This window comes from Moschus berezovskii, chromosome 5 (genome assembly GCF_049115385.1).
Source record: "Moschus berezovskii isolate FMDL1 chromosome 5, NW_MosBer_1.0, whole genome shotgun sequence".
Lineage (NCBI taxonomy): Eukaryota > Metazoa > Chordata > Mammalia > Artiodactyla > Moschidae > Moschus > Moschus berezovskii.
Window position 1 is genome coordinate 11,334,528 of NC_142464.1, and position 13,523 is coordinate 11,348,050.

General features: G+C 39.5%; 1 long non-coding RNA gene across 1 annotated transcript in view; it reads right to left on the reverse strand.

The window, feature by feature from the left end:
* Window positions 1-11,297: 11,297 nt before the first annotated feature.
* The window catches only part of LOC129561501 (uncharacterized), a 29,789-nt gene continuing 27,563 nt past the window's right edge, over window positions 11,298-13,523 (reverse strand). Inside the window, exon 5 of the long non-coding RNA XR_008687009.2 lies at window positions 11,298-12,834. This is a non-coding gene — a long non-coding RNA (uncharacterized LOC129561501). The remainder of the gene's footprint in view (window positions 12,835-13,523) is intronic.

Sequence of the window (13,523 nt, forward strand, 5' to 3'; positions counted from 1 at the left end):
TCCTTTGTACCTCTCTAACAGTGGAAACAGTGTCAGACTTTGTTTTTTTGGGCTCCAAAATCACTGCAGATGCTGATTGCAGCCATGAAATTAAAAGACGCTTGCTCCTTGGAAGGAAAGTTATGACCAACCTTGATAGTATATTAAAAAGCAAAGACATTACTTTGCCAACCAAGGTCCGTCTAGTCAAGGCTATGGTTTTTCCCGTGGTCATGCATGGATGTGAGAGTTGGACTGTGAAGAAAGCTGATCGCCGAAGAATCGATGCTTTTGAACTGTGGTGTTGGAGAAGACTCTTGAGAGTCCCTTATACTGCAAGGAGATCCAACCAGTCCATTCTAAAGGAGATCAATCCTGGATGTTCATTGGAGGGACTGATGCTAAAGCTGAAACTCCAATACTTTGGCCACCTCATGCGACGAGTTGACTCACTGGAAAAGACTCTGATGCTGGGAAAGGTTGGGGGCGGGAGGAGAAGGGGACGACGGAGAATGAGATGGCTGGATGGCATCACTGACTCTGTGGACATGAGTTTGAGTGTACTCCGGGAGTTGGTGATGGACAGGGAGGCCTGGCGTGCTGTGATTCATGGGGTTGCGGAGAGTCGGACACGACTGAGCGACTGAACTGAACTGAACTGAACCTTATGTAACACTGTTAGCATAATTTTAAAATGTATATATCTTAAACTTTCACAAACTATTTTTGTTGTTTTTTATAAGAAAGACAATAAATGTTGATTGAAGAAAATGTGTAAAAGAAAGATAAAATAAAAACATCTATGATCCATCATCTAGAGATATACCTGCTAATATTCCTTTGGTAAATATACTGTATTTTTAACAGGTTAATGTGTTTATTGTCTTCTGCATAGTTCACTTGTATTGTTTTTTAAACTATGGCTTCTACAAAAGCTTTCTTAAAAAGACAAATTCATTAAGCTTTCTGTCCTTTGGTTTCCCCATTTAAACCATTAAAGAAAAGAACACTTGATATTTTCTGGGTATTGCCAGGGCAGAATGGTTAAAGAAGGGAAAGTGGGAAGACAAGTTTCTGAGAAAGACTTTCAGTGACAGAAATGTGTCTCAGGTTTTGTGATTCCATTCTTTTTGGCCCATGACATTAACCTTCTCAAAACCTTGATGTTTTTAAATGATTCATGTTTAATAAGGAAAAGCACTGGGAAAGTATATGAAGGCAAGAAAAGATATTTTGTACCTTGAATTTTCACTGACTCCAAGATCCACAAATGTTTGTTTTTTAGGTGCTAGATTCAAAAGAGAGGTTTTCTTCCTGCCTCCTATTGTAGCCAGGAATGAAAAATCATAATAAAATACACTATTTGAAATCAAAGGCAACAGAATATTCTGGGACATCATTTATTCTATTTAGTATCTCTTGCTATAGAAAACTCAGTAACTCCTACAGGGATCTATTCTTTAAAATGGAGAACTATTTTCTGTCCATAAATGATGACATTATTTCTAAAGAAGAATGATTTGCCATTATCTTCTCAGGGTCCTAAACACAGTCCAATTTAAACTCTGCTATAATTTGTAAAACAGTATAACCATTGCTTTTCTACTCTCAGTTCTGAGAATAAAATATATTTCTTATTTTCAAAAGGTTTATAGACCTTAACTACTTCCTGGAAATAAAGTGTCTAGGAAGAAAGAAGGAGCTACCTTGGTTAAGTATCTTGGGGATTTGAGCTGAGATCTGGTGAAATTTGTCAATAACTAGTGTATTGACCTTCAGTTCAGTTCAGTTCAGTCACTCAGTCATGTCCGACTCTCCGTGACCCCATGAACCACAGCACGCCAGGCCTCCCTGTCCATCACCAACTCCCGGAGTTCACTCAAACTCATGTCCAGAGTCGGTGATGCCATCCAGCCATCTCATTCTCGGTCATCCCCTTCTCCTCCCGCCCCCAACATTTCCCAGCATCAGAGTCTTTTCCAGCGAGTCAACTCGTCGCATGAGGTGGCCAAATATTGCAGTTTCAGCTTTAGCATCAGTCCCTCCAATGAACATCCAGGATCGATCTCCTTTAGATTGGACTGGTTGGATCTCCTTGCAGTACAAGGGACTCTCAAGAGTCTTCTCCAACACCACAGTTCAAAAGCATTGATTCTTCGGTGATCAGCTTTCTTCACAGTCCAACTCTCACATCCACACATGACCACTAGAAAAAACATAGCCTTGACTAGACGGACCTTGGTTGGCAAAGTAATGTCTCTGCTTTGTAATATACTATCAAGATTGGTCATAACTTTCCTTCCAAGGAGCAAGCGTCTTTTAATTTCATGGCTGCAATCAGCATCCGCAGTGATTTTGGAGCCCCAAAAAATAAAGTCTGACACTGTTTCCACTGTTTTTCCATCTATTTCCCATGAAGTGATGGGACCAGATGCCTTAGGAAGGCCATTTAATCTATCTTTATTAAGACTTGATGCTAATATGCCTTCAACTATTCTTCTCATTTAGCTAAGGCATCACTTACACAGAATATTAGGAGAAATAAAAGAAACAATGGTTTTAAAGCACAGAGCATATAAAAGAGTGTCTACATGCTAAGCAGAGTTACCCACCCCTTATACAGAGAAGTCAAGTTGTCCAAATGACCCACGGAATGACTTCACTTCACACATTGGGAAATAAGATGCCTAGTGATCTCAGAGAAAAACAAAATAGCCACACTTTTGACCTTTTCAGTATTCCAAAATGCTTCAGTTCAGTTCAGTCGCTCAGTCGTGTCCAACTCTTTGCGACCCCATGAATCACAGCACGCCAGGCCTCCCTGTCCATCACCAACTCCCGGAGTACACTCAAACTCATGTCCACAGAGTCGGTGATGCCTTCCAGCCATCTCATTCTGTCGTCCCCTTCTCCTCCCGCCCCCAATCCGTCCCAGCATCACAGTCTTTTCCAGTGAGTCAACTCGTCGCATGAGGTGGCCAAAGTATTGGAGTTTCAGCTTTAGCATCAGTCCCTCCGATGAACACCCAGGATCGATCTCCTTTAGAATGGACTGGTTGGATCTCCTTGCAGTCCAAGCGCCTCTCAAGAGTCTTCTCCAACACCACAGTTCAAAAGCATCGATTCTTCAGCGATCAGCTTTCTTCACAGTCCAACTCTCATATCCATACATGACCACTGGAAAAACCATAGCCTTGACTAGACGGACCTTTGTTGGCAAAGTAATGTCTCTGCTTTTTAATATGCTGTCTAGGCTGGTCATAACTTTCCTTCCAAGGAGCAAGCGTCTTTTAATTTCATGGCTGCAATCAGCATCCGCAGTGATTTTGGAGCCCTAAAAAATAAAGTCTGACACTGTTTCCACTGTTTTTCCATCTATTTCCCATGAAGTGATGGGACCAGATGCCATGATCTTGGTTTTCTGAATGTTGAGCTTCAAGCCAACCTTTCACTCTCCTCTTTCACTTTCATCAAGATGCTTAGGAGCAAACTATTTATTGTTTACAGTAAACATATGGCCCCAAAGACATACAATTTCACTTCTTCGAAAGAGGAGAAATAGGTCAAAGTCATGCACATGTAGTTCTGCGTGAATATCCACTGATGCTTTAAAATTAGAGAGAAGTTTCAAGTCATAATCCTAAGCCTCCTGTTCACCTTCCCTTCCCTTGAAGAGGCTCTCACTCTAAACTTCATGCCATGCAGTGCTTTTATTTTCGTGAGCTGAAAAGGGCACCTATCCCAGGCTACACCTAGAACATACCAAGACAAGGAGGGCAAAGGATAGGCAAAAAAAGAACCAGCTATAAATTTGTCATCTGGTCCTGTGACTTCCAGCATAACCTTAAAATTTCAACTTTATATTCTCAGCAATACCACTTTTCAGAGTTGTGCGCTATCAACTTACAGTTTGAGAAGAGGGCTATTGTTCATGCATTGTGAAAGGAAACAAAAAGTAGGTCACCAGAGGGCAACAGGTTTATTCTTGCTTATTTTCTGATAAGTAACAAACATTTACTGAGTACCCACTATATGCACAGTGCTGTGCTTGGTCCTCCTGGGAAAACATGAAGATACATTAGGTTTCAAGAGCTTTCATTTAATTAAGAGAAGAGATGAATTCATCACATAGGGGATACCTAGCAGACAAAATGACGTCCAGTGGGCCAGCAGCCACTGGGTTACCTGAAGTTAGAAAGACGGACTCTCAGACTTCCCTGGGGGTCTGCTGGTTGAGAATCCACCTGCCAATGCAGGGAACATGAGTTCCGTCCCTGGTCCGGGAGGATTCCACACGCAACGAAGCCTATGTACCACAACTACTGAGCCCAAGCTCTAGAGCCCTCAAGATTTAACTCCTGCGCCCACTCGCCCTGGAACCCAGGCTCTGCAACAGGGAAAGCCACCACGATGAGAAGCCCGCACACCGCAGCTAGGGGAAGACTGTGTACAGCAGTGAAGACCCAGCACAGTCCAAAAACTAAAATAAAATAAAAATTTTAAAGGCATCTCAATATTGCAATTACCTCTGGCCTAACTCCCAGCTACTCTCTGTAATAAAATACGTATTTTTAAAAAAGAAAAAAAAATAGGGGCTTGCAGGCCCCACCCCAGCCCAATTGAATCAGAAGTTGTAGCTGAACAAGATCCCCAGGTGATGAACAAGAGGTGTGAGAGGTGGGGACACAGAGAACAGTGCTTCCTCCCCTCACAAATCTATGCCACAGCATTAGAAGCGGCCACTGGGAACACGCATGTTCATGGAGGACAGGGAACCATTTAAATGGAACATGCCTAGAAAGCAGGGTGTCCCTTGTTGCTGGTCAGTAAAGAAGCTGCCTGCAATGCAGGAGACCTAGATTCGATCCCTGGGTTGGGAAGATCCCCTGGAGAAGAAAATGGCAACCCACTCCAGTGTTCTTGCCTGGAGAGTCCCATGGACAGAGAAGCCTGGCAGGCTACAGTCCATGCAGTCACAAGTGTCGGACACGACTTAGAGTCTAAACCACCACCATGCCTAGAAAGCAGAAGAGACACAGACAGCCTTAGCAAAGAGGCTGTTGTTCATTTATTAGTGCCACTGGAGTACCAAAAAACCCTGATTATTCAGCTTGCTACTTGTAAACCTCTAAAAGGTAAAAATTACTTCTTTAAAGTGGGAGAAAAAAAAATCTATTATCCGAAATTTGTCTACATTACAAAGATAGATAGTACCTGGAGGTTACTCAATACTGTTGATAAATAATGTTTCTGATTTAGTGATTAGGATTCTTGTTTCCTTTTTTTCTGGAATTAGCATATCTCTATATTAACAAAAATATATCAGCTAAGGAAGATTTTACTCAAAGAACATTTCAGTTTGTATGTAAGAGGGCAAACAGTATCACGGTGAGTTGTGAAAGGCTGAAACATGTAGTTTAAGTACACCCTAAGCAATGTAATATCAAAGTACTTTCATATTTATTGGAAATCAACAATAGATAATTTTTTTTACTCAATAAGGATAAACTTAAAAACCAGTTCAAAAGTGATGACTGACTTTGGCATAAAACATACAACATTTGCTTTATGTCACTGGACCATGAAGGAAACACCTAAGAATTTTCAGTGATTACTAAATTGCTCTTCACAGTACTGATTACACTTTGTACTATATTGTGCAATTAGGTCAATGTATAATTATTATACCTTACCATTATATTACTATTCTTATACATTCATTCTTTATTCTTTCAGATTTGTTAAAGAATCAGCGACACTCCTTGAAGCTAAAATAGATTTCATTTACATTAATGATGATTTTGATTAGTTAATAGAAAATAATTCCATGTAACTTTCTGTACTGAATTACCTCTTACAGTTTTTTCACATGACTCTCTACTCTTTGTTTGACATTAGCATTTGTGATATGAAATATAGTTCAAAGAAGTAAGGTGTTCTTCTTCTTTTCTGACTCCATTTAAATGCAGGATTAATCACATTAATCACCAAGTGTGATTTCTGAAAGTCACATTTGGTCATTGAAGGACTGTTTTTTCTCCTTCTTTGTGAGCCTCAATTCCCAATAGTGATTAAATCTTAACTAAGAGATGTAGAATATAGCTGTGATACTAAAAGAAATATAAAATATCCTCTCTTCCCAGTATTTTTATATTAATGAGAACATAAATTTGTAAGAGCATGGCAAAGGCATTTGCTTCCACTCAGAGTATTTGTCCTGCTTAGCCTGGTGCTGTGGGATATAGGTTAAGAGAGCCTGAAATAACTATGTAAATGGCCAGTCCTTTTTCAGTCTGGAGAATATTTTATGCTATTGTTCTATTTGTTTGTTTTTGTCTTTTAATAAGTTATCAGTAAAGTATTAGTTGACTCTAAAATGCAAATACTTTGGAAAATAAGTATGTAAGTACATATTGGGAAAAATATAAAATATGTACAATAAATGTATATCAATGTAATATATAAAATGTGTAAATTTATATAAAATGTCAAATATTTAAACTTTTAGTTCCAGATTATAAAGTTTTGGTTTGTCATATACCTTAATTAACACATAAATATTTCTTCTTAATGTATTTTTCTAATGTATTCTACAATATATTTATTGTAAAAATACAACTTGGATTTTATGGTCATTATGAGATACAAAAATTACATTTGAGATACAAAAATTATTTTAAATAGGTTGAGTAGTTTCTGTTTTCTCAGACTCTCCAGTGCCTATTTCATAATCATATCCCCATAGTTGCAGTTCCCTTCAATTACAAACAAAACTATTTTAACATTTTAAAATATGGAAAAGAATCAATATCTCATCTTTTCCAGTATGAGGTAGCCACTTTTGGGGCCTCATACAGACTCATGGAGATGTTGGTGACCAAAATAAGCTTAAATCAACGGTTCACTGAATTTTCAAGTTGCATAACAGGAATGAATAAATTAGATAATGTCAGTTATGAAAGTGGAATAAAAGAAAAATCATAAAAGAAAAATCCTACGTAATGAAGCCAGGATCAAGTAAGGAAGAAAACTCTTAGAATTATAGACTCCATGCTGAAGTTATTCTGTTCATTTTCTTAATGTTTATTGAGGAATCATAGCCAGAGTTTTTCCATACATAATCTTTTTGTGAGTGAAAATCTAAATCTTTATGGAAGGTTTACATATTCTTAAAAATAGTACCCTGCCATTAGAAACTTCTATGATGATGGATAAGTATAATGTCATTCTGAAGACATAATGAATATCCATATGGAACCACAAGATGGCCTCATCTGCTTTACAAAACTCAGGGTAAATTCTCTGAAAAACCATGTTTGTAACCAAATTCTCTGAAAATCCATCTATTTGTAACCAATAGAATATCACCAACACTCCTGTTCCTTTGGTTAAGTGTTTGTGTGAGAATTTACTCAGATACATGAGAAGAAGAGTGACGTGACACCACCTTGTCCTATGATGCAGTGTACAGAAGGTTCTTTCCCAGAATACAAACTAAATGGCATTTTATATACGATTCAGTTAATTTCATAACATGCTACATGCAAAGTACCTACTGTGTGAGAAGTAAAACACATTGTGTGAGGTCCTGCCGGAGAGAAGGATGTAACAAAACAAATATAACGCAACTCGATAAGAAGATTGCAACACATAAAGATGGAAGTAGCAGTTACTCTCAGTATACTTAGCCCCCACCAGAAATAGTGCCACGAGAAAGCTTTAAACAAGGAGTAGACCCTGATGGCTCAGATGGTAAAGAATCTGCCTGTGGGGCAGGAGACCCAGGTTTGATCCCTGGGTCAGGAAGATCACCTGGAGAAGGGCATGGCAACCCACTGCACTATTCTTGCCTGGAGAATCCCCATGGAGAGAGGAGCCTGGTGGGCTACAGTCCATGGGGTGGCAGAGAGTTGGACACAACGGAGTGACTTTTCTTTCAGACAGACATAAAAAAGGACAGATAATTTCATAATAGAGAATTCTGAGCGAGGAGACATTTGATCTACATTCAAGTTATGTTTTCAACTCCCATATTCAATCACACGTTAAAAAAATAACCACTTCCCCTAAATTGTTACCAGCTTAATTTCATGGTTTTTGGTCATCACACCGGCATTTGCTGGAATGTCAAAAATTCCTCCACGGTCTCTCCCTCATCAGTCCAGCATTCACTGTCTACATCATCTCCATTGTTAGGCCTCTTTCATGTCTCCTCCATGTGTGAAGGGAACCCTGGACCTCTGCTCTACTTAGACCTGATAAGCTGCCCCTAAGATTCCCAATGAGAAGTGAAAAAAATCATCTTTAAACTTCTCCCTCTATTTTTTGGAGTCTCCTCCAAAATTTTCTGCAGTTATATATCCTGTGATTCATGGGGTCACAAAGAGTCGGACACGACTGAGTGACTGAACTGAACTGAACTGATGGAGGATACTATGTTGGGGAGGAAAGATTTGATGGCAAGGATCCTTGCAGTGAGTGCAAATGGATAGCTTGCTGAGACATGGCCATGATTTTGCCACATTGAGATGATAGCATGAAGCAGCCCCTTCAGGCTGCAGGTAGTTAACTTTAGAGAGGTCAGGATGATGTCCAGTTTGTCCAGGTGTGAGGAGAAGGGAGAGGTGGCTCTGTCAATTACCCCAAGCAGAATGAAGTTATGATACAACAACATGATAGAACAGCCATTTTCTCAGTCATTCCTCCATGAACACAGTACATCTAATCTATATTTTATCCAGGTACTTATCTCTTTGAGACCAAGCCTGAATCAACTCTAAATTCTTGGCACCTAACTGAGTCCCTGACTTAATCTAGGTTTTTCATTCATTAACTAATAAGCTAATTACTAAAGAAGCTCAGGAATATATATTGAATAATGGTACTAAGAAATAAATCACTGAACACATAGAAGGAATGATTAAAGGAAGGTTACTATGCAGTTCTAATAATGTTTGTATACTATTTCATTTTGATCATGTCACAAAAAAATTATTCTAAGTTTTCAACTGAATAAGTTCAAATCACAAAATGGACACTGACATCACCAATCTTGTGCTTTAAAAAGTATAAAAGCCAGATTATAATATTAAGTCTATGTGGATTAGTGACCAGTAATATTTAAATATTTGACAATTTTTCTGGAATTAACAGTGAATGGGCTGTTAAAAGTTTCACTTATAATAGTGTCCCTTATGTACATTATAGGTGTACCCAACAGTTATTTTTTAAAAAGAAAACGTAACCACTGATGAGTTTATGTGCTTACCTACTCAAAAAGCAACCAGAATTCTCACCATTTATGAGGCAATTACCAGTGAAGCACTTAGGGACCACTGCTACAGAATATGACCTAGACTCTTCCATGGATCCTATACAACATCAGTTCAGTTAATTCAGTCGCTCAGTCATGTCCAACTATTTGCGACCCCATGAACCGCAGCACGCCAGGCCTCCCTGTCCATCACCAACTACCAGAGTCCACCAAAACCCATGTCCATTGAGTCGGTGAAGCCACCCAACCATCTCATCCTCTGTCGTCCCCTTTTCCTCCTGCCCTCAATCTTTCCCAGCATCAGGGTCTTTTCAAATGAGTCAGCTCTTCACATCAGGTGGCCAAAGTATTGGAGTTTCAGCTTCAACATCAGTCCTTCCAATGAACACCCAGGATTGATCTCCTTTAGGATGGACTGGTTGGATCTCCTTGCTGTCTAAGGGACTCTCAAGAGTCTTCTCCAACACCACAGTTCAAAAGCATCAATTCTTCGGTGCTCAGCTTTCTTCACAGTCCAACTCTCACATCCATACATGACCACTGGAAAAACCATAGCCTTGACTAGATGGACCTTTGTTGACAAAGTAATGTCTCTGCTTTTTCATATGCTGTCTATGTTGGTCATAACATTCCTTCCAAGGAGTAAGCGTCTTTTAATTTCATGGCTGCAATCAGCATCTGCAGTGCTTTTGGAGCCCAAAAAAACAAAGTCAGCCACTGTTTCCACTGTTTCCCCATCTATTTGCCATGAAGTGATGGGACCGGATGCCATGACCTTAGTTTTCTGAATGTTGAGCTTTAAGTCAACTTTTTCACTCTCCTCTTTCACTTTCATCAAGAGGCTCTTTAGTTCTTCTTCGCTTTCTGCCATAAGGGTGGTGTCATCTGCATGTCTGACATACTTTTTTGATAAACTGAACATACCTTACAAGTTGCATTTTTCCACCTGAGCGTGCTTATACATGGCTCTTCCCCACTCACATTTCCCTTCATGAAATTAAAAAAACATGCTCGCTCCTTGGAAGAATAGCTATGACGAATCTAGACAGTGTATTAAAAACAGAGACATTACTTTGTCAACAAAGGTCCATATAGTAAAAGCTATGGTTTTTCCAGTAGTCATGTATGGATATGAGAGTTGGACAATAAAGAAGGCTGAGTGCCAAAGAACTGATGCTTTTGAACTGTGGTGTGGAGAAGACTCTTGAGAGTCCCTTGGATAGCAAGAAGATCAAACCAGTCAATCCTAAAGGAACTAAATCCTAAATATTCATTGGAAGGACTGGTGATGAAGCTGAAGTTCCAATATTTTGGCCACTTGATGAGAAGAGCAAACTCATTGGAAAAGACCCTGATGCTGGGAAAGATTGAAGGCAGGAGGAGAAGGGAGCGACAGAGGCTGAGACAGTTGCATTATATCACTGACTCAATGGACATGAGTTTGCGCAAATTCCGGAAGATAGTGAAAGACAGGGAAGCCTGGCATGCTGCAGTTCATGGGATCAAAAAGAGTCGGACACAGTTCAGTTCAGTTCAGTTCAGTCGCTCAGTTGTGTCCGACTCTCCGCGACCCCATGAATCACAGCACGCCAGGCCTCCCTGTCCATCACCAACTCCCGGAGTTCACTCAAACTCATGTCCACAGAGTCAGTGATGCCATCCAGCCATCTCATTCTCCGTCGTCCCCTTCTCCTCCCGCCCCCAACCTTTCCCAGCAACTGAACAACAAAGTGCATAAATCACCCTGAAGTTTATCTCTTCTCAGGTTCCCTGTCTCTTCCCTTTGAGTTCTTCAATTTACTTTTCTTATTACTTTTTCTTCCAGTTTTATCGAGATATAATTGACATATAATATTGTGTAAGTTTAAGGTGTACAATGTCATGATTTGATACATGTATATATTGTGTGTACCACAATTTTAGGGCTTCCCAGGTGGCACTAGTGGTAAAGAATCTGCCTGCCAATGCAGGAGACATAAGAGATGCAGTTTGATCCCTGGGTTGGAAGATCCCCTGGAGAAGGAAACAGCAACCCGCTCTGATATTCTTGCCTGGAAAATTCCATGGACAAAGGAGACTGGCAGACTATAGTCTATGGAGCCTCAGAGAGTCGGACACAACTGAGTAATTAAGCAACAAGCGTTAATCACAATAAAGTTAGTTAACACACCCTTCCCCTCGTATGACTGCCATGTTGTTGTTGTTACAGTGAGAACATTAAAGTTCTACTCTCACAGCGACTTTCAAGTACAGAGTACAGTATTGTTAACTGCAGTCACCATGCTTCATGTTTGCTGTTCAGTCGCTTAGTCATGTGCCATTCTTTGCTGTGTATGAGGTTCCCAGAACTTTTCATCTCATAACTGAAATTTATATCCTTTAACCAACACCTCAGGGTTTCCATCATCCTTCTGCCCTGCCACCACCAATCCTCTCTCTGTTCCTATGAGTTTGTTTCTTTAAGATTACATATACAGTGAAATCATATGGTATTTGCTTTTCTCTGACTTATTTCACTCAGAACAATGCCCTCAAGGTCTATGGATGTTCCTTCTTTCTTGAGGCTGAGTAATATTCGGATATGTTTGTGCCTGTGCATGTGTTTCTTTATCTATTCATCCATCAGTGGACAGGTAGGTTGTTTCCTTGTCTTGGCTGTTGTGAGTAATGCCACAATAATTTTGAATTTCTGCCTTGGTTTGATAAAATTTTAAGGAAACGTTGTAAATACATCTGTGCAGAATTCCAAAAGTGTAGATCTTGAAGGGTTATTTGTATCAGTCTTTGTAAAGTTGTAATGCTAGTCCCTTTGTCTAAAAGCCCATCCTTATATTCTTGTTTTTCAAGATTCAATTCAAATGTCATCTTTCTTAGAAACCAACTCATCTCCACACCATTTTACTGAAAAGGAGTCATTAATTTTGCCTCTATTTTTCACTGCGACCGTTTATACACATCTCAGTTCTTGTATGTATATAGTACCTTCTTATAATCATCTCTTTACAGATTGAATTCCCCTTACTACACTTGAAGATCTGTGAGGTCAAGGATTATCTCTTTTTAATCTTTACCTCTTTAACTATTAGCGCCTTGTCTCTTTGCTTAGTGAGTGAATGGATCATTGCCTAAATCTTAAATAAGGCAAGAACAAAAATACAAGTGCTCTTATTTTGTGTACAAAGAAATCAAGACTATGATAGAAGGTGTACAGTTTAACAACTCAGTGATGAAATGCAATTTAATTTTTGGGCCCTTAGTCTAGTGAGCCACTACCATCTCCTACATCAGGCTATCTTCACAGCAAACTAGGAACAGTTACAGGATTGTAAAGGCAATTTCATGAAACTACCAGGAAATGACAATTCAGTTACAGGTGGTTTCCCAGGGTTAGAACCCACCCTGTGAGTACACATGCGTTCAGTTGCTTAGTCGTGTCTGACTCCTTGTGACCCAATGGATTGCAGCTCGCCAGGCTTCTCTGTCCATGGAATTCTCCAGGCAAGAATACTGGAGTGGGTTGCCATTTTGTACTGCAGGGGATCTTTCCAACTCAGGGATTGAGCACGCATTTCCTATATCTCCTGCATTGGCAGAGAAATTCTTCATCACTGAGCCATCTTAGAAGCCCTAAAACACATCCCATACAAGTGTAACTTTTCTTTATCCAATTTTGATGATAATAATGATTATGTTTATTGAATTCTTGCCATATGCTAAGTAAGTTTTAAGCATTTACATGATTTAATTATCACCACATCTCATTTATTCTGTATTTTTTATCCCCATCTTATGGATGTAGAAAACAAAACATATAAATTCTGTAATCTACCCATACCAAAACTGGGGCAAGTAACAAAATAAATTATATTATATACTTTTAAATTAAGCCCAATGGCATGATTGATTGTTGTTAACAGACTATTTTCACAATAGGAGCTACCTTGGCCAAGTGTTTCCCCCTACATACATGGTACTCATTTGCACTTTTCGCCAGAGAACCCTACTGGACGACAGTGACAAGGACATCTACTCTCAGCTCCTTGCCTTGAGCACACCTAAACCTCCAAGCCTCTCTGTGACTGAAATGGGAAAAATGGAGCATTGCCTCTCTTAGTTAGTCCTATTTTTATGAGGAAAAAAAAAAGAGGAAGGATTTTGTGAACTATAAAAGATCATACAAATGCAAATGGTATTATTAAATGTGATTTTCACCACACTGTCTGCAGTTAGGCAAGGACTTTATCGTGAACCTGGTCCAGAGGAGAATAGC